General features: G+C 42.5%; 1 pseudogene; it reads right to left on the bottom strand.

Annotated features, from left to right (window-relative positions):
- Window positions 1–19,303: 19,303 nt before the first annotated feature.
- Window positions 19,304–19,958, bottom strand: LOC111157407 (annotated as a pseudogene).
- Between the last annotated feature and the right edge of the window lie 1,041 nt (window positions 19,959–20,999).

Here is a 20,999-nt window from a genome sequence, read left to right as displayed (position 1 = left end):
TGCATGTGTGTGTGCGTGCGTGCGTGCGTGCGTGTGTGTGTGTGTGTGTTTGCACAAGCAGCCCTTATACCCTTGAGGAAGACAAAGGAAACTTTTACAAGGTTTGTATACCTGGTCAGGGGTATCTGTTGGTTCCTTTTTTTTTTTTTTTTTTTTAAAGATTTTATTTATTTGACAGACAGAGATCACAAGTAGGCAGAGAGGCAGGCAGAGAGAGAGGAAGGGAAGCAGGCTCCCTGCTGAGCAGAGAGCCCGATGCGGGGCTCGATCCCAGGACCCTGAGATCATGACCTGAGCCGAAGGCAGAGGCTTTAACCCACTGAGCCACCCAGGCGCCCCTGTTGGTTCCTTTTTTTAAGGAGCTAGAGGAGTACCCTGGCCCAGGCAGCTTGAACTGTTGAGTCCCATTTGGTACCAAGCTTCTGGTGTTTAGCTGATGGGGTTTCTACAGCTCTTCTTTACTGGTGGGGATGTTTAGGTGAGGGGACAAGAAAGGAAGGAAGGGAGGGAGGAAAGGAAGCTGCAAATAGGGTTCCTATAGGAGTGGACCTTTTCCCCCAAATTCCACACTGAAGTGGTCTCTATTCTTTTCCATTGATGGCAGAAGAGAGAATGAGTTGCCTCTTCCTTTTGTCAAGGATTGAATGAGTTCTTTCATGTAACATACTTAACCCTAACTGAATACGCATTTCGAGTATTATGTTTTCATTGCTTTTGCTGCCTGCCCCTCCCCATAACCAAGAGAGGTTCTGACAGCTCTTCATTGGATATTTCTGGAATAAGTATCCAAATCATAGAGTCAAGATGGGATGGGAAGGGAAAGAGGTGACAATCCTGCCCATGGTGGTGCTCCCACTCGTCCATGCCTCTGGGTCACTGTGGCCTCACCAAGATCTTAGGCCAGTGCGGCCCTATGGATTCCTCCCGCTACCCCTGCTCCTCCCTCCCTACTTCTGTCCTTTGAACTTGCACTCCTCTAGAGTTTGTCCTCTTTTCTGGTTTTCTGGCTTTCCCCCAGATGTCGTAAACCCTAACCCTTTTTTTGTAGTCTATAACTCTTCTGGTCTAATATTTATACATTTCTCTTTCCAGGGGCATTTTCTTTCCTCTCCTCTCCCCTCCTCTCCCCTCCTCTCCCCTCCTCTCCTCTCCTCTCCTCTCCTCTTCTCTCCTCTCCCTTCCTTTCTTTTCAGGGAGGGAGAGAGAGAGAGAGAATCCCAAGCAGGCTCCACACTGGCACGGAGCCCAACGCAGGATTTAATCTCACAATCCTGAGATCACGACCTTGAGATCACGACCTGAGCCAAAGCCAAGAGTCGGATGCTTAACTGACTGAACCACCCAGGCACCCCTCTAGAGGGCATGTTTTAAGCCCCACCTGTAGAAGAGGCAGGAAGGATGCTGAAGACAATTCTCCACTCGAGATGTGTAGTCGATTTTCTGTTTTCCTTCATCATCTTCAAGAATGTGGAAAAGGAATTCATCATATCTGACTGCTTAATGCCCTATTTGAGCCCATATTGATCCCACTTAGCAGAATATCCTTAGCCTTATAACACAGTTGTCCTTTTTACGTCCTTTAGGTATACAACAAAATCGTCTTGAATGAACCCGATGCTAGAAGACACCTTCTCTCTACAATAGAGTGTGAGATGTAGGTGCTATGGGCGAGGTGGAAAGTACCCCTTACCAGACTGTAGCTGGTGCTCACTTAATCAGAGCCTGATCCGACATTGCTATCTCGACTCATGCTGATAGCTCTCTCTTCTCTGAAATAATGGCACCTCTTGCATCACTCATTGATTTGTTGCTGTGTTTTTCATTTTGCTCCCCAACTTTAGTTTGGTAAACTCCTGAGGACAATGGCTCTCTGTTATGTACTTCAATGTCCCACGGGGTGCTTAGCACAGTTTGGGGCTCGTGGCAAGCTTCAACACACAGCTCACCCCTGCATGAGGGACCTTCACCACTTTTAAATTGGTGGTGAAATTTACTAGTGATCTCATTTGATACCTTTTTTTCCTATCTTGTTAAGCTTTTCTTACTTGAGGCCTGAGACCCCGTTAAAGTTTATTTATCCAACCCTGCCATCCTCAACGCCGTTTCTCATCACTTCCCCAAATTTAATTATTGGAAAACCATGTTCTGAAGCCATGAGAGATATTTACCATCTTGGAGATCAGGACTCACGTGCCCTCTCTGAAGCCAGATTCTCTTTGTTTTTAATAATAGTCACCACTGAACATGTTTGTCTTCAGAGGGAAATTCTTGAGAAATTAGGTCCAGAGAGAGAGAGAGAGAGAGAGAGAGATCAGGCCATCCTAGGGAGTCATCCTAGGGTGTCAGTTACACAGCCATTAATTACGAATCTCAAACTAGAGGGAATTCCTGGTTCAGGACAGAAGGTCTCCACCAAAGGTTCTGTTTGGTTCACATTTGAAAGTAGTTGCAAAGAAGTGGGGCTGCAGGGTTTGTGTCCCAGATGAGTTTAAGCCAAAGTATGTGAAATATTAGCTGCTGTGTACCAGAGGCTTGAACCCAAACAGAACACCAAGGTGTGGTGGGTCAGCCAGTTGTGGTCCTAGGTGTACTTGGCCAACAGAAGCCACTGCCCAGTGGAGAAAGGGGCCCAGGAGATGAGCTTTGGCTTTAACCTCAGCCCTGAGGTGACTCAGCTGTGGGACAGGGGACAGGTCACACAGTTCCTCAGTGCTTCACTCTTGTCCGTCTCTAAATACAGTGGAATTAAGATTGGGAAGCTTTGGGAACTAGGTGACCTTTAAAATGCCTTCACTGGAAACTTAAAAATTTATGCTTAGCTGAAATTCGAGAGAGGGATGGTATGATACAAGGTTCTGTTAGAAGTTTGGCTCCAAAAACTACATATTGTTTTCATGGAGACTCCTTAGTGGTGAGAAAGATAAAATAGATTATTGATGGATCCTTCACTATGAGACTGCATTAAAATTTACCCAAGCTCTTGGGGCCCCTGGGTGGCTCAGTGGGTTAAGCCTCTGCCTTCAGCTCAGGTCATGATCTCTGGATCCTGGGATCGAGCTCCACATCAGGCTCTTTGCTCGGCAGAGAGCCTGCTTCCTTCTCTCTCTCTGCCTGCCTCTGTGCCTACTTGTGATCTCTCTCTGTCAAATAAATAAATAAAATCTTTAAAAAAAAAAAAAAAGTTACCCAAGCTCTTATAAGGCAATATTTTAAATTTGGAGGGTCAAAGATCTTTTTGAGAGTTAAGACCTACGGGTCCTCTGTCCAGGACATACACAGGCACACACATACAGGCACACACACATGTTCATATAACTTTGGGGGAGTTTGTGGACCCTGGAAAGGCAGCTGACCACTTGTAGAACCTTTGTTAAGACTGCCTGCTCAAAGATGAATAAGAAAGTGGGCTGGCCATAAGGACACTCTCCTTTGTGTTAGAGCAAATGGTTACTCTAGGTCTCTGCCTTTGGACTGGACTCAATCAAATTCAGTTTCTTCCCTTCAGTGATATAGTGTAGGACTTGAGAAAAGGAGGAAGTAAAGGAAGTTCGTAATGTCTTCTTACTCTCAGTGAGCTTTCAGAGTTGCCCAGAATGTGACTTGGCCAAGTTACTGAACCTCAGCTTTTTCATCGCCAAAACGGGGATAACTGTATTTATGCCATAAGGTCATTGATAAAATCACCCAGGGGTCAACTAGGACAAGGAGCTAAGGAATTCTTGCAGGATTTTGAGAGAGTACCGGACAGTAATGAAGGTAAATAGTATTTGAATGCAATATTTTTAAAAATTTGAATTAACGCAAACAATCCACGGTCAACAAAATGTCACAATTTTGAGGAAAGACGAGATTAGAATCACTGGTTTTTCCTTTTACCTTGCATTCCAATATGGCGGGCAGAGCACCATGACCAATCTTAAGAATTTGGTGGCTGAAAAATATCTGGTTGTGGCTAATCTAATCCAATTTTTATCTGGAGCCTTAATCTTGTCTAAAGCACATGGCTCTTTAGCCTCCCTGGCACACGACTGGGACTGAGCTAAACTCCTCTGAAGGACCACAGCTTTGTGACCAAGGGCATGTCCTCCAGGATAAGCATCCCACCTTCTTCAGCTGCTTTTCACAGCACATAATGTCAAACCAAGAGGTCATAAGGTTGTCGAATGTCCAGCCTAAAGCTGGATCCTAGAACTCAACCACTTTGGTGTGATCTAAGAAGATCCAGGACAGATCTGGGGTTTGGGAGGTGGGTAGGGAGGAGAGAAATAGCTAGACTTGTCTTCTCTTTCCTTGCAAAGCTTAAAGGCTTGCTTAGAGAAGCCAAGTCTTGGAGACAGTGCAGCTGATGAGTTTTTTCCTCCCATGCTACCTTGGTGACATACCTAGACAGACATATATAGGTAATTATGATCTAAAGTGAGTGTGAATTATGATTCTTGATGATATGTCCTTGTGATTTGCTGCAATATAAATAATGGTGATTTATGGTGGCTTCACCAACTGCTCTGTTGGTGATGGATCATAATAGTAGATCATGATAATTATGAACTTAGCACAGAGCTGTTTTTCCCTTGTAATGCCACCGTAACATGGCTGGCAAGGCTGCTGAACATCACAGCCTGTCTGCTGGATGCTGGATTGTGTTCAAGGGGGGCGCTTTTGTCTTTCATGTAATTCACAGCAGTTCATCTCTAATAATTGTCCAGGTGGTCGTAGTGTTACAGGCTGATGGCATTTGCTTGTACATTTTTATTCTAGATGCAAATGAAAATTCCAGAGTTTGTCATTCCTGGACCAGAGGAATGAATAGGGAAATGCTGAAGGTCAGGAGTGAAGGTGGGAGGGGGGGGGAGCAGGTGACAGAATCCAGATCCCTCTCCTCCCCTTTCTGCCAGAGCCCCCTCCCTGACTCAGGCCTGGGCTATGTCATGCAGACTGTGTCACCATGTTTATTAATTTTTCTGATTTACACGGAATAACTTCTTCTCCAAAGACCACGTGATACCTGTCATTAGGACTCTGCTGTCAGCAGCTCTGATCTACAAAAATCTGCTTCATTTAAGAACAATCGGTTCCCAAACGGAGAGTTAAAAATGCCAGATCCAGGGGTTCTGTGGAAAAAAAAAAAGAGTACTTGTACTCAGCTAACTTTGGAAAATGCCAGGTTAACATAAATGGAAAATTTGTACATCCATTGATAAAAGATACATTTTTTAAAAATTTTAATTTTAATTTATTTCCTAAGTAATCTCTATACCTCATGTGGAGCTCGAACTCCCAACCCCAAGATCCAGTGTTACATGCTCAATAGACTGAACGAGCCAGGCACCTCATAAAAGACACATTTTCGAAAAGGTAAGTGAAACCGTGTTCTTTCCTTCAGGACTTAGAGACCTTAGTAATGGGCACAGCTGAATATTTATGGAAAAGACATGGCACACCAGAACCCCTTAGCTATGATCAGTCCAAACCTCTGTGTGGTGGGTAAAGATGGTCATCAATTCTTTACCAATCCTCCCTTTAGCAGGTAGAGTCCAATTTCCCTACCCTTGAATCTGGGATGGCCGCGTGACTTGTTTTAACCAGCAGGATGTGGCAGAAGCGATACAGTAATTTTGGGGCTACGCTTACAAGATTTGAAGCTCCCATCTCCTTTACTAGGAATACCCCTGGCAACCTGACCACGATGTTGATGAAGTTCAAGCAGACCCAAGGAAGTACCCATGTGGATGGATGGGGACTTAGCTAGCCATGGGATTGAGGCCACTTTGGACCTTCTAGCCCATTCAGCAACCCCACCAATACCATGGGAAGTGGAAAAAAACTTCTAGTCAATCAACAGAATTGGGAGAAATAATAAGTGGTTGTTATTATAAGACACTGAATTTTGAGGTGGTTTATTATACACAAGAAATAACAGAAACACTCTGCCTCTTCCTCCTTTTTTTTTTTTTATGCCACGCTGCTCATTTCTTCCGCAGAATTTTGCACAACTTGTTTACTTGTTTAGTTTTCTTCCCTGCTGTAAGCTCTCCGAACACAGCATCCGTATTTATTTTGTTTGTCTTTGTATATATCTGCATCTAGCAGGGTGACTGGCACAGACTTGACCTTCACTAAAGCAGTTTGAATGAATAAGCATCTTTTGGGAGACAGTTTCAAAAACAGTAGTCTAGTATATAGACAGAATTAGGGGATGACTAATTACATAACAGAAGGGTCATTTGCTAAAGCAGAGATTAACAAAGACTCCCTTAAATATTGAGACTGCATGCTACATCAAAAACAGGATTCAATGTGGAAAGCCCCAAATTACTGAAAATTCACTAGAAACATGAACCTGACCTAGAGACAATCATGTAGACTTCACATCAGAAACAGCAATATTCCAAGTCATATGCCTCCCTTTTCTTCCCTTCTCCGGGGAAACAATATTCTGAGGTTATTGAGTATCACTGCCAAGATGTTTTTATTCTTTTACTAGATAGGCATATACATGGAAAAATACAGAATAAACACCAGATATTGTATTACACATTTCTTATCCACTTGTGCTTTTGTTTCATTTACTCTTAGGTTTTGAAAGTCATGCACGTTCGTATCTGTACGTCTAGTTTGTTCCATTTTTAAAATGATATTTTATTTATTCATTTGACAGACAGAGATCACAAGTAAGCATTGAGGCAGGCAGAGAGAGAGGGGGAAGCAGGCTCCCCGCTGAGCAGAGAGCCTGATGCAGGGGCTCGATCCCAGGACACCAAGATCATGACCGGAGTTGAAGGCAGAGACTTAACCCACTGAGCCACCCAGGCGCCCCTAGTTTGTTCCTTTTAACTGAGGTAGATTCTTCCATTTTATGACTAAAATCGGTCTTTTGTTCACTCTGCTATTGATGGATAATTAAATTATTTCCTGTATTTATTAGGGTAAACCAGGCTATCTTGGACACCTTGGCATACAGCTGTGCATGGTAAGAGTTCATCGTTGCCCTTTTCCAGATCAGGAACTTGAGGCTCATAGCACTTAGGGGACTTGTCTGATCTCAGAAGGTTAATCAGGTTAGGACCGGAATTTGAATTCAGACCATGTGTCTCATTTGCTGCACTTAGCCTCCCAAAGGCCAACAGGGGGTGCACTGCTTGGAGAGGCATCTGAGAAAGGAGGTTTCATGGCTGCCTCATGACACAGAGCTGAGACTCGCTCCAGTTTCCTGCTGCCGGTGATGGAGCAAAGATGTATCAAGAAACTTGACAATGAGGAGACAGTATAGGGTCGGTGATCTCAAGTCACAGGATCAAGACCCAGCTTTGCCACTTCCAAGTCATGGGACTCGGGGCCTGTTGCTTCATTTTTCTGAATGTCATCTGTAAAATGGGGTTCTAACTCTCTAACACTCAACTTTTCACCTTGGTTGTGAGCCTCAAGGAAGGGCTTGTGCAGGAGCTCTGCAGTCACTGTCCAACATGGATCTTCTCCTGGAACTGGCTTTTTCTGTTTTTGTCAATAGCCGGTATTTTGGTGTCTCTCTGGGCAGGATGGGCTCAGTTAGGAGTCAGACTGTGTTCTCAGTGCCCCTCTGAAGTTTGACCAAGGGAGAAAGAGGTTTCTTTTTTTTTTTTTTTTTAAAGATTTTATTTATTTATTTGTCAGAGAGAGAGAGAGGGAGAGAGAGCGAGCACAGGCAGACAGAATGGCAGGCAGAGGCAGAGGGAGAAGCAGGCTCCCTGACGAGCAAGGAGCCCGATGTGGGACTCGATCCCAGGACGCTGGGATCATGACCTGAGCTGAAGGCAGCTGCTTAACCAACTGAGCCACCCAGGCGTCCCGAGAAAGAGGTTTCTTATATACAGCTTCCTCTATCCTGTTGGCCCAGTTTGGAAAGGGACATCTTTTATCACTCACTTTGGCCAGCTTTTTCCTCCTACCAGAGATAGCAACAGCTGGTAACGTCTACTGGGAAGGCTGTGTTGAGAACAATTCAGAGGCTGAATTAGATCTGTGATCCACTGTTGCTGTCTGCCATGAGTATGGGCATGGGGAGGGGTGGTGCCAATGGTATGTGTTTACATTCCTCCTTACCTGACACCTCCAGAGTTCTCTTAGAATCCTGCGAGAGGCAAAAATGGGCATGTGCAGATTTGCTGTGGTTGTTACAGAAACCATCACTCACATAAGGAATTTCTTCATCAACCCCAGGGGGGCACAGGGAGCAGGCTCTGCAACCCTCTTGCCTGTCTGCTTCCCTCTCATAGAACAGCTGACCTATCTTCTGCTACTGACATCCTGACTAATTGTCACTCTCTCCACACTGAATCTTGGGAGCAGAAAGACTCAAAAACAAAAGCAAGAAATAAAAGAGCTGTCAGAAAGAATCTACATAGAAGCCTGAAGTTGTGTTTTCATAACTGAATAAATAACTCCTTGAGCAATAATTTGTTTGCAAGCTGTTAATTAGCAGCATAATTAATTTCTGCAGATTATAAATAACAGAGCACAAAGTGGCATTCCCAGGAGAACCAATGAAAAATTACCTAAACCATTTTCAGAACCAAGAATAGTTCACAATGTAACAGATTTAAATGCGCTTTAGAATCAGGATGGTGCCACTTTCTTTTTCCTATCTGTTAAAAAAATAAATAAATAAAAGGGAGAAAGGAAAAAAAAATTCCCAGAAAACTCAACAACTATGAGCTTGTATCTGAAGTCGGAAATTTATTGGTGAAAAGCAGAGTTTCATTAATCACTGTGTTCCCTCTTATGCCTGGCATGTCAGGAAGGAAAAAAAAATTGTTTATCTCTTCTTCAAACAAACAGCCAAATAAGTAGATTATTCCCAATAGAAAGATTTTCCCTATACTCTAATCTCAGTGCAATCATTCACTGCTCTAAATGAGTACTTACTTAAAATGTTAGGAAGGGATGCTAATTAGCTCAAGGAAAGCCCTGCCAAGTATTTAATTTTCAGAAAGCAAAATAAAGACAGGGAAGGCCTTTCAACCTTCTACCACCTGAAGCCATTGTTTCATATCCCATCATATGCCTTAGGCACCTTCCTAGTCGTAGCATTTGGACTATGGGATGCTGGCTGAGTGGTAATGAGTTGATCTGTAGGTTGAGAAACTTGGGTGGAAGAGTGTTCTTGGAGTTTGAGGATAAAGATCCTTATAACCTTATTTATAACCTGGAATCTTTCCCAGAAGGATTTAAGGAAACGACCAAAGACACAACATTTTTAAAAAGTGACAGCAGGGGCACCTTGGTGGCTCAGTGGGTTAAGCCTCTGCCTTCGGCTCAGGTCATGATCTCAGGGACCTGGGATCGAGCCCCGCATCAGGCTCTCTGCTCAGCAGGGAGCCTGCTTTCCCATCTCTCTTTCTCTCTCTGCCTGCCTCTCTGCCTACTTGTGATCTCTCTCTCTCTGTCAAATAAAAAATAAAATCTTAAAAAAAAAAATAAAGTAATAACATTAGTCTAAGGAAGACCAAAGAGGATGGAGGCTGGAAGGAAAGTGACCAAAGAGGAATGAAATTGATACTCCGGAGATAGCAGCCCCCAGATGCTGTTGTTCAGCAGCATTTAGCTCTGAGCTTCCCGTCGACCAAGGTGAGGAAGGCAATGTGGCACTAAGGAGGACAGGTGAGAAGCTGAGAAGCATGGCCAGCAAGCTGTATATTGATGGTCAAGGCCTGGGCTCTAGAACCGGGAGATCTGGGCAAGCTATTTAACCTTCTGTGTTCCAGGATTCTTTCTTTCTTTCTTTTTTTTTTTTCTTTAAAGATTTTATTTATTTATTTGACACCGAGAGAGAGAGATCACAAGTAGGCAGAGAGGCAAGCAGAAAGAGAGAGGAGGAAGCAGGATCCCTGCTGAGCAGAGAGGGCTATGTGGGGCTCGATCCCAGGACCCTGGAATCATGACCTGAGCTGAAGGCAGAGGCTTTAACCCACTGAGCCACACAGGCGTCCTCCAGGATTCTTTCTGAAAGCAGAAAACAACCACTATTTTATCTGAAAAGTTTTCAACCCACAAGAAGTCATAGGAATAGTACAGAGAGCCATCTTGCACACTTTCCCCCAGCTTCCCCCAATGATAATGTATTGATTGGATTCAATGATCAATACCACGAAAGGGACATTAACCACACCATCAACCAAATTATAGGCCATATTCAGATTTTACCAGTCCCAGATTTTGCTTTTAAAAAAATATATAAAATAATAATAATAATAATAATAATAAAATAAATGATGATGATGATGATATGAAACCACAGGGTTTTTGTAAAAACTACATGGTATAACACATGTGACTGACTTAACTGGCCACATATGTACTCAGTGAGCGGTAGTTACCACCTTCCTCTTCATTATTATATAGGGTTAATGAGAAGAAGGTCATCAGCCACAGAAGCTACGTAATGTTTCTTTGACACCAGACAGGTCTAATCTTTGGCTATCAATGCCGACTCCAGTGGGAAGACATCTATTTGCTCAAGTAGGACAAAGCTCTGACCAGAAGGAGGGTCCATTGAAGACGGAGGAAATGCAGACTGGCACATGAACTCAGGGTTCTGGTGACAAGATGGAGATAATCGAAGGATCTTCATTTCTGTTTCAGACAGTGGGTTTATTTTCTGCTTCCCCAGCCACCCAGAAAGTAAGAGCTCCTTTCTCATCCCTCGGATATAAAAAGAACAAAATGCCTAATTATAGATAGTGCTTTTCTAAGATCCGAGCCAATGCTGCAGAGGAAGTGGGTATGAGTTTGCAGTTTTATTGTTGGCCCCTGTGTGTGTTTGAATGTTTCTGCAGATGCTTGTGCTATTGCATTCAATTCCATTTGACAGAGCTAAGCTTTTATTATATATGGGCATTTCACGGGGCTTGCTAGGCACCGCAGGAAGCGTAAGATTGAAAAAGAGATGACTTTTACCCCCAAGGAGCTTATAATCTAGTGAGGATCTGACGGACACACACTTTAATGTTATTTCTCATTGAATTTCTGTATTGCTAGCTATTTTATTCAGCTCTTGAGTAATACTGTATCAGGCTCAGTTAGCTGACTGTAAAAGGAATATCTGCTTTAGAAGGTGTTGCCCTAAAGCTGCTAACATTTTGGGAGGAAAAAGGAAGCAAATATTTATTTATCCAATATTTATTGAGCACATACTATGTGCTAGGTAATTTTCTAGGTGTTAGGGGTTCAGCCATGAACAAGAAAGACAGTATTTCTGATCTCATGGAGTGTATCCCCCCGTAAAGGAGGAATATGGGAAATTAGGTAAACCAGTGATGAAAACAGACTGAAGAGTAACTGGTGGGGGAGGGGCAGGATGCCATTGGCAGATAATGACAAAGGAAGCCCTCTCTGCCGCAGCATTTGACCTGACACCTGCACAGTGGGGAGGATGCCATTGCATGAAGTTGTGGGATGGGGGAAAACATGACACAGAGAGGGACCCACAAATGCAAAGACCCAAGCACAACCCCGTGTGATATGATTGTAATGCTTTGTGTGATGTAAGCATGTCATACTTATGAGCTGACTGGTGGAAGTGCCAATGAGCGTGTTGAAAAGGTCAGAGACCAAAGGTGGTTCTTAGGTGGTGCGAGTGAGCTTTTTGGAAGAAGGAGACATTTAGCTTGGCTTTGAAGATGAAATCTCCTGGTTAGATGGACTTTCCCTGGGAAATGCCATGAACTAAAGCCCTTCTGTGGAAGGTCTTGTTTGGGAGATTGTCAAAATGGGTTAGAAAACTGAAGGGCACCATCATGGGGGCTAAAAAGCATCTATTACCGTAATCACAATGATGATAATGATGATGGTGACTTATTATAGGAATTATTGCTACTCATCGCTTATTATTCTTAATATTAAGGCATTTAATAATATGAAACATTTATTGAAATTTGGTTACGTGCCAAGGACTGTGATAAATATTATACCTTCATCACCTTGTTATTGTCCACATTTTGTTTTATTGTTGAAGAAATTGAGGGTCAGAGAAGTTAAGTAACTTGCCTGAGGTCACATAATTTAGTGACAGAGCCAGGACATGAAGCCACATCTGTCTGACTCCAAAGATCATGCCACAATATATGAAAATATAGCTTCTGGATATGTGCTGTTGAATGTTTCCCCAGGTCATTGTCTCTGAGATCTCAGAGGAACTGGCAAATTCTAACTAAGTTCTGTGGAACAGCAAAAGAATACAGTACCTGCTAGTTAGCTGACTTTAGTATCATCACCAGCGATCATGATGTAATTTCATATTTATGCTATTATCTTGCCCAGTCTCAGTGGTGGTGATAGTAGTAATGGGGTATGTCAGGGAGGATTAAATGATATCTGGTAGAAGAGGTAGGTTGTACTGAGCATCTCATTTTCTTACTTGGCTCCTTGTATGATAAGGGTAGTGCTTGGCTATGGTCAGAAAGCTCAGTATTTAACACTGATACGCTGTGGTCCTGGAGTGAGTTTTTCTGTGCCAAGCAAATGGTTCTTGTACATGGCTGAGGTTGTCAACTGATAAAGCATGGCTGGTGCCTTTAAGAGTGCCATGCTTTCTGGGCACAGATCTACAGTCATAATGCTAAAAGAAAGTGTCTGACTAGAGCATAGGGGCAAGAATAGCAAGACTGTTACTTTCTTCACACTGCACCCATGACCTAGTTAACGCCGCTTAGCCCATGGCCGCAGTTATAGCCATGATTCTGGCACTTCATCACATATACCTGTGCTGTTGTCCATAAAGGACACTGATCAAGAGCATAACTGATTCAGCACACTCATCAGACCTGAATTCTCTTCCAAAACAACATTTGCAAAGCTGCAAGCACAATGGCTTGATGAACATGGCACAAATGCACTGAATAAATTGAATTTCTTGCCCTTTTCCAACCCTCTCCCTGTCCACCCTCCCTGGCTCTGGTGCTTACTTCTTTTGTGTTATTAGACAACTCATTTCCTCCTCTGAACTGTTGCTTTATCATCTCTAGATAAAGGTTGGTCAGGGAGGCAAATTCTGTTAATTTTACATGCCAACTTGGGTGTGTTTTAAGGAGCGCTGAATAAAGGAGCATTTTAGAACTATGTCCAGGTTCAAAAGGAAAGAGTTCTGTGATTGATTGGTAATGTCTTCTATGGAGGTAGGTACGAAGAGTGTGTGTATGTATGTGGGTGCTTTGTAGTGTCCTTGTTGGTTTCTAACTTTCTGCCATATTTGGTATTAAATTAAATATTGTCAAGTCACATATCTGATTCTGTCTCAGCAACTTGTCATTGCAGGAAACCCATCTATACTGGTCTATTGGGAGTGGATTGGTAAAATCATCCTTATCTTTCAGAATAGCATGTTGTTATAACAACCTGAATGAGGTAAGAAAAATGCAAGGCTTGTGAGCTGTGGGAGGGAGTAGGCCAGGCTCTTGGAGTCATCCCAAACCCTTTTCTCCTGGGACTCTGGTCTTCTGGCAGCTGTGAGGACCACAAAGGCATTCTACCTTCTAGGAATGTCGTGGAAAAGCACATGAGTGAAGATCTGGTCCTTTGCCTGATATGGCTGATGAGATACCCCCATCATAATTAACAGTGGTGAACAGCATGAGAGGCACAGAAAAGGTGGGTGGAGGGTGACCTTCATAACGCTCTGATTCCCTCCCCGCCCTTGACTCTCGGCCTGGGCAGCACGGTCATGCCCTGACTCGATATTATTTAAAATCTCAACCTCTTCTCTTCACCTTTTTCAGCTCCCATTTTCAATTATGTTTTCCCATTTAAAGTGAACAAAGCTTCTTCTCCACTGGACTTTTTTGGGGTTCTCAATTCTTCCTAGGTATGCCGTGTGTAAGCTTGGGGTGCGGCGGGGGTGTGGTTATAGACTTCTGAGCAAGTCAACCCTCTTTTTCATTCTTCTCCATGCCATGTTCCCATATCTGAATGTAAAAGTCTGGACCCATAGAGACCTTCTTGGAGTATTACAGAGTATTATAGATAGTAACCAACATACATAAAATGTCATATACACATATGTACACACATATATGTTTTATGTATGTCACAGATTTTCCTAAAAGAGCATTTATCTTGTGATTTTATAGATTGCATGTTGGGCATGATCCACTTAATAATACAAAAGACAACTCAGTAGAGTTATTTAGAGAAAATTTACAGAAGAAGAAATTGAAATGGCCAATAAGCATATGAAAAGATGCTTTACCTCTCACTACTAATCAGCAATTTTTTTTTTAAGTAGGCTCCACACCCAAGGTGGGGCTTGAAGTCACCACAGGATCCAGAATTGCGTGCTCTATTGACTGAATGAGCCAGCCACCCCCTGCAATGTTTCCTTCTTTTTTTTTTTTTTTTAAGATTTTATTTATTTATTTGACAGAGATCACAAGTAGGCAGAGAGAGAGGAAGGGAAGCAGGATTCCCCACTGAGCAGAGAGCCCGATGCGGGGCTCCATTCCAGGACCCTGGGACCATGACCTGAGCTGATGGCAGAGGCTTTAACCCACTGAGCCACCCAGGAGCCTGCAATGTTTCTAATAAAAGATGCAATGCAAACATTTTAAGTATATTATCACCCAATGCCAGTGACGGTGACGTGCCAATGGAAAGGAGGCACTCACATTCAAAACTCCTTTCCTCCACACCCCAGTCCATATTCCTTTGCATCCATCTTGTTGGGGTTCTTCTTGTGGGTCATTCATTTCTAGGGGCTTAAGCCTTGGTAGTATTACCAATTTGGTGTTTCTGGCATCTTTCATTAATTTTTATCACTGGAAAAGGCCAAAGGCAGCATCAGGGACTTTTGGATTCTCCTATTATTACTTTTCCTCCCATCCATTATGTGGCAAAGACCCTCTTCATGGGAAAGATTGATCATCTTAGCCAACACTTTCTTTCGAGGAATATGAAGTGGCCAGTAGGGAGTCTCAACTTTATATTCAATGGAACAGTTGTGTCCTTTGTGGAAGGAAGCATTTCCTCCTAGAGTATGAAGATGCCCTAAATCAGCAAAGTCCAGAATTATGGAAATAAAAAGGGAATACTTTTTAGGTGGTTTATTATTAGTTGAGATAGTCAGAGGAGCCATTGGTCCTCCCATTCAGATTTCCTGCTCCCTTATAGTCTGGCTTTAAGAAAAATGACACCATAATATTGGTCTCTGATTTGCTCAGAGCATGTATTACAGCCTACAAGATAGTTATTTAGTCTGTCAAGATATTATCTCCAATAGTGATAATCCAGTAGGTCACTCTATCATTTTGGAAGACCAACTATTTATGGATGATGGGGTACATCGAAAGATAAGTAAACCCTATGAACATTAGAAACTGCCTTATTTCTTTTGCTATAAAATGAAGAGACAGTGTTTTATTTGATACCATGATCTCAAACAAAGCATTTAGTGATTCCATGCCTATTGGGACTGCCAGATATGGTGAACACGGAATACTAAACCCTGTAGAGAATTCCAGTAAGGACATTCCAGTAAGGACAAATTCTGCCCCTTTACAAAGGAAGGGTTCCAGTATAATCAGTTGCTGTCAGATAGCAGTGTGGTCCTCAGACAGTGATGCAGTATTCAAGACTCTGGTGCACTGAACAGTATAGTAACCAGAATTAATTTTGTTATTAAACCTGTGTATTACCTCTTTCTTTGCCACCATGACCATCTTGCCTGTGAACCTATTCACTAGAGTGTCTGGAAAGAGATCAACAGACATCCACAAGACTATAATTTGCAACATGATTATTGAGAACTTCCTACACAGTGAGGCCCTTTTCTGAGCACTCACATGGGATCAACACTCTCTTATGCTGAGTCCATTTGGAGTTGCTCAAATTTTATTAAAACCTTGTTACCATTCATCTAATCGTATTCTTTCCAAATGCCTGGACCTTGCATCACAAGACTAATGGCTTAAAATCCTACCTTTTGGAAAATTCTTCCTTTCTGTGTTGTCCTTCAAGGCCAATCTTGAGTGAGGCTGAAGTGGCACAGCAATGCATTTCTCACTGGCACCATAAATCAGACTTGCTTTTCCTCCTCATTCAACTGATCATAAGGAATGCTCAGGAGTTTTAGGACTGCAGTGTGGTAAGAGTAACTATGCTTGGAGTACGAGGTTCTGGTAAATAACCATCTTAATGATTTGCTCAAGCCTAATTCTGTTTATATCATATCTCCTTGATGATGGACTGATCCTGGGCCTGCCTGAATTTATGGCCTGGTGGGTCAGACAACTTCCACTTCATGACAAACAGTTCAGTTTTCATGGATCCTTGGCATGCAGGTACATTGAAAAAGAGCTGCTTCTTAAAAGGAGGGAATAGCCTGGGCTTTCCTACCAATCTTGAAGGTCTGCAACTATGATTCTCCTAACACTTCTTTCCTTAAGCCTCATATAGTGACTTGATCAATTACAAATCAAACATCATTGGATCTGTATCACAAAGGCCAACTGGCTGAGTTGGGCCAGCTGGAGAACCTTCTCTTTCTCTAAACTCCCTCTAAATTGGCAGCCTTATGGTTACTTAATAATTACTTCTGGTATTTTCTGCTAATTGGGATAGAGAAAAATGCATTAGATGGATCAATATCTGCACACTAGGTACCAGAGGCTGTATTGATTTGCTTCACTGAGAAGACTACATCTGGAATAGTAGCTACAATTGAAGTGAAACCTAATTAAACTTAGAATAAGCCATTGTAATTCTCCAAGATCCATCCATCTCCTGTACCAATTAAATAGGCAAACAAAATGGGATTGTGATAGGGTTGATTTTCCAAGACTTGGTTGGTAGCAATAATTTTTTTATTCTTATAGGAATTTTTATTGTTTTTGGTTTACTGTTTTCATATGGAGGGAAGCTCCAGGAGCTTTCCTTCAACTGAACTCAGGAACTAAGGAAATAACCAACATGGGTTCACATATCCACTGAACCACTGTTAGATGGCTCAGGCCTAAAGTCTGCTATCAGCTTCACTTCAACCCTTGGTCTACAATTGTGTTGTTAGGTCCCAGGAATTAATGATAACTCAGAATAATGCAGTCTAATGATGCCATAATGGTCTATATATATCCTTTCTCCCATTGTACACAATTACAATGGCAAAGGGCCACAGTTTCCTTTAGGGAAGACTAGGAGGAAGATTTGAAACACACACACTTTGATATTATTGCATGATCTTCCCTTGAGGGTACAAAGTTTTTTTTTCTCTCTCTCTCTCTCTTTTTTTTTTCCAAGGAATTTTGGGTCAATTATGAGATTCAGGCCTCAGAATTGAACCAGACCATGATCCTTTGTCATGCGGATGCAAGTCAAGCTTCTCTTTACCAGACTGAGTCTTTCAAGATATGGATCAAGTTGGACCTAGGTTAGCTGTCTTAAGGACCCCAGGATAGAGACCCCTACAGATCAAACTATTCTGATTGTCTTTTCAACTATGTGGCCTATTAGGATACTCATGCTCACCTTGCCTCTGGTGCTTGTGCCAGCCAATCAGCACCACTGAAATCAGAAAGCCCTTTTCAACAGCAGCATCTTGTGCTTTCTCTTCTAGCTTAGAGCACACCACTCCAGTGCTTTTCAAAGACTCTGACACTCCTCTCATCAATGTATTTCTCATTGCTTTGGTAAAGGAGTGTTTTTGAACCCTCTCAAAGGTGGGGGAGTGAATGGATTATAACAAATTTTCTCTAACATTCTTTTCTCCTTACATTATACCAAGGAATTACATGAATATTGACTTTATTTACAGTATGCTATCCCTGAATCAAAGTTCCTTTTTTTAAACATCAAGTTTATTTAAGAAAAAAATTTTTTTAATAATGTTATTTTTTTAAAAGATTTTATTTATTTATTTGATAGAGAGAGAGAGACAGTGAGAGCAGGAACACAAGCAGGGGGAGTGGGAGAGGGAAAGCAGTCTTCCCACAGAGCAGGGAACCTGATGTGGGGCTCGGTCCCAGGACCCTGGGATCATGACTTGAGCTGAAGGCAGATGCTTAATGACTGAACAACCCAGGGACCCTGAAAAAAATTTTTTTTAAAGTTTATTAATTTGTGTGTGAGAGAGAGATTACAGAGGGAAAGGGAGAAGGAGAAGCAGATTCCCTGCTGAGAAGGAGCCTGATGTGAGGTTCCATCCCAGAACCCTGAGATCATGACTTGAGTCAAAGGCATATGCTTAACCAACTGAGCCACAAAGGTGCCCTGAGTCAAGATTTCTATCAACCATTTAGAAGCACTCCCAGCTGCCTGGGTGAACCCTTTGATTTTATTTTTTTTAATGTTATTTTTTTATTACTTTGGTGAAAAATTGTATTCTTCATGGTTCAACCTTGTTTTAAGAAGGCGCGACATTTTTATTTATGGTTTGAAATAGACTTTCAGCTGTATTAAAAGATGGAGGGATAAACTAGTTACTTTATCAAAGTTAAATGAAGCAGATTCAAGTTAAAAGTTAAATCACAGGTATTTCCTACCACACCAAAACCAACTTTCCAGTACTTGGTGGTGGAGGCAAGAACCCCAACAGGGAATTGCCTCAGGTCAGGAAAGGGGCAGAACCCACCTGGGGGACAAAGGGCCTATACATTTCCACAGCCTGATTCTACCCATTTGCTAAACTCCCCTAGAAAACACTGTAGATGAATTACAATATTGTATAGGTCTTTTGCTTGTGTTTTCCTAAACTCTCACACAGCAGAATTGCTACCCTGAACAAAGGGTATTCAATGTGGGGTCAGACAAGCAAATACTAGATCAATTTCTCAGGATTGTGGAGCACTCCCTTCTGAATAATCTAGGAACTTGATCTCCATCTGGAACATTCCTTGTGATCCCTATAGACCAAGAGCCCAGAGGCACAATTTACAGGAATGAAACAAAACAAAAAGCCCATGGAAAGAATCTGGCTTAAAGGGAAGCGACTTCAAGGCCATAGGTTAAGCACACTGCCAAGGGCTGAGTCAATGTCTTCAATGTGAAGTTCCACTCTGCCCTTCTCAGGGTTATCAGAAAAGCTTCAGTCCTGGTTAGCAGACCCATGTTCTAAGTATCACATGTTCTCAGTTCCAAGAGATCTAAATAAGACTACGGTTTTGAAGGTAGATAGAATCCATTTCTTGGTTTGCAGTGTGGAGAAAATGACTACCCATCACCGAGTGCCAAAAATTGCAGCATCAGCACAGTGCATTGGCATACAATGTCAGCTCACAAACCACCTCCCTTTCCCTAGTCACAGGCAAACAGGTAATGGTAGCACTAGGGTTTATTAAGCTGTGCCTTAGTATAGGCACTGGGGGTTGCCCATGTTGCTCTTGATGTATAAAGCCTGGATATTCTGCCAATTCTTCTTGAGCAATGATACCAGGAAATTAATAGCTAAGTGGATGTTGTACATGAGCTCATCATCTGTCATCTTCATGTGGCCAACGACCACTGCCAGACACAGCACCTTCTTCATCTGGAATTTGATCATGGACTTCACTTCATCCACCTTAGCCACCATGTTCTCATTGTGGGTCAGTAAGGAGGGGAACTTGCTTGCTTTATTCAGGCCTGAGCCCTGTATTCATGGGATCCGCTTGATCAGAGATTCTGAAGCCAAAAAGGCATCATACTTCTCAGCCAGCTTCTGAACTCATTTTTCATTCATGTTGAGTTTTTTCAGTGTTTCAGTGTCCAGGTGGGGAATATCCACAGCCTTGGCCTCATCATAGCACTGCTGATCCCCCAAAGCACATATGGAGAACTTGAGGCAGGGAGTGGACTTAAGCCTGGATGGTGCCCCAAAAACATTTGTCCTTCTGGGGGTCATCACTCTTCAAGCAGATCTGCAGCTCCACTGTCTCCAAAAACTTTGGGCACTTGTCTTGGTTCCCGTGTAGGACTTCCCTCACTGCCTTGTATGGAGTGTCATGGGAGACTTTGCTGTTCATGGTACCCCTTGCCACAATAACTGGGAAAGAGACTTGTGAGTGCATTGATTTTTAGAATTGCTGGTACATAAAATCATAGCACTAAATTCAGCTTCATTCAGAATTATATTACTCTCTCTTTAATCTGCGATCTTCTCACATACGTTCCCCAAGTTTTGCTGACATAATTTAGCAAAAATCTAATAGTTCTTTGCATGTGCCCCTTCTTTTATGGTTTTACTTTGTAACTGATGCCCCAGGGCATGTTAAGATCCAATTGCAATTTTAGGCCTGGAGCCCCTGAGAGGTAGTACATGGAGGCAAGGGGATAATTGGTATTTCTGTGATGATAACTACCTCAGATGATGTCTTTGTTGGTTGTTCTAGTGGGCAGGGCTAGCTGCAACAGATAAAGAGGGGCTGCTTCCCTTGGCAATAGACAGTCAGATTTGGAAGATCAGATGTCCTCAGAATCATGCAAATCCTCTCAAATGTCACCACTTGTATTGTCAACATCCTATTCTTTCCTAGTCAGTGCTCTGACATGTACACAAGAGATCCAGTGAGGTTGTTTACTCAACCTATGTTGAATTTTGAGCAGCCCACAGGATTAGACTTGGCATCTTATTTTTATAGCCACCTTCTTTTGGGCTATCATAGAGACTCTGATTCTCTGACTATATCTTGAATAGAGAATTTAAATCTTCACCTTGTCATTTTATTTTTTAAACTTGCCCGTACAGTTGGAAGTAGCCAATTATTTTGGTTATCTATTACTGTCTAACAAATCACTTCAACACTCAGTGACTTAAAGCAATAACCCAGTCGTTATCTCTCACCATGTTGGGGACTGATGGTATTTAGCAGTGACTGATGAAATGACAAGCCCTGGAGGGTCACCAGGGCCTGGGACATTCAAAATGGTCAGTAGTTGATGCTGGGTGTTGGTTGGAGAGTCAGCAGGGATTGCCAACTAAGGAAACCTTGGTTCTCCTCCCTGTAGCCTGTCTTCACGGTTCCTTGGGCTTTCCCACAGCTGAATCCCCAAAGGGAGTATTCTAA

This window comes from Enhydra lutris, unplaced genomic scaffold (assembly GCF_002288905.1).
Source record: "Enhydra lutris kenyoni isolate GAN:26980312 unplaced genomic scaffold, ASM228890v2 scaffoldscaffold54, whole genome shotgun sequence".
Taxonomy (NCBI): Eukaryota; Metazoa; Chordata; class Mammalia; order Carnivora; family Mustelidae; genus Enhydra; species Enhydra lutris.
The sequence above is the reverse complement of the archived record's forward strand: the minus strand, read 5'-3'. Positions and strand labels throughout refer to the sequence as shown.